Source organism: Octopus bimaculoides, chromosome 1 (genome assembly GCF_001194135.2).
Source record: "Octopus bimaculoides isolate UCB-OBI-ISO-001 chromosome 1, ASM119413v2, whole genome shotgun sequence".
Taxonomy (NCBI): Eukaryota; Metazoa; Mollusca; class Cephalopoda; order Octopoda; family Octopodidae; genus Octopus; species Octopus bimaculoides.
The window spans coordinates 71,144,883-71,146,070 of record NC_068981.1 but is presented as its reverse complement, the minus strand read 5'-3'; the positions used below and the strand labels follow the sequence as shown (position 1 = coordinate 71,146,070).

The 1,188-nt window shown below is 37.1% G+C and overlaps 1 protein-coding gene across 3 annotated transcripts in view; it reads right to left on the bottom strand.

Annotated features, from left to right (window-relative positions):
- The window catches only part of LOC106870560 (calcitonin receptor), a 271,896-nt gene that overhangs the window by 269,834 nt on the left and 874 nt on the right, over positions 1-1,188 (bottom strand). The window lies entirely within an intron of this gene.

Genomic DNA, 1,188 nt, shown 5'->3' with positions numbered 1-1,188 from the left:
ACACACACACACACACACACACACACACACACACACAATACACATACACACACACATACATCTAAGCTAAATATATAAATATAAATATATGAACTGGCTGCTTTTTTTTATTCATGTTTGTTTACTGCAATCCTGTGTATATGTCTATGCATACACACATTCACATACAATTACAAATATATATAGATATTTGTTTACGCGCGCGTGTGCGTGATATATTCGCTACATACCCATGGAACAAAGTTGACCATAACTCTTAAAAAATCCTCAAAACGTTTTAAGTGCAGAGATGATATTTTTTATTAAACAAATGATTCTATATATATCTTTGCATTTTTTTTCAAAAGATAATCGTTTTAGCCTTTTAAGATATACAAGATATTAAAACAATTGTGTGGTTGTGAGGCATTACCTTGTTAACAAAAGTTATACACATACATACATATGTATGTGTGTGTGTGTGTGTGTGTGTGTGTGTGTGTATTTCTTGTTAAATGAAAAGCTACGCACTCTACTAAAAAGTATCAATTAATCTTTCAGCTTAATGCTAAATTATTTTTTTATGCATAACTTCACATAAAAACAAACTACATGTGTGTGCGAGTGTATATGTATATATGCTCTCTTTCTCTCGCTCTAATTGTTTGTCTAATTCTCTCGCACCCTCCTTTCCCTCTCTCACGCTCTCCCTCCTCTCCCCCCTCTCTCTCTCTCTCTCTCTCTCTCTCTCTCTATATATATATATATATATAAACTTATGTATGTGTATATATGGCCGCATGTATGTATGTTATATGTGTATGTAAACACACGTACACGCGCAAACACATTTATACCTATTACACACGCAGACACAGTCATGCACATATACGCCTGTGTGTGTGTATGCGTGTGTGTGTGTGTGTGTGTGTGTATGTGTGTGTGTGTGTCTGTGTGTGTGTGCTTGTCCTTTACATGTTACAGTCATTTGACTGCGGCCATGCTGGAGTACCTCCTTGAAGGGTTTCAGTCGAACAAATCAACCTTACGATTTAAAGCCTAGTACTTGTTCTTTCAATTTCTTTGGCTGAACCACTAAGTTACGAGGCCATAAGCATACCAGCACCGGTTGTCAAGCAACGGTGGGGGGACAAACACAGACGCAAAGACACACACACACACACACACACACACACACACACACACACA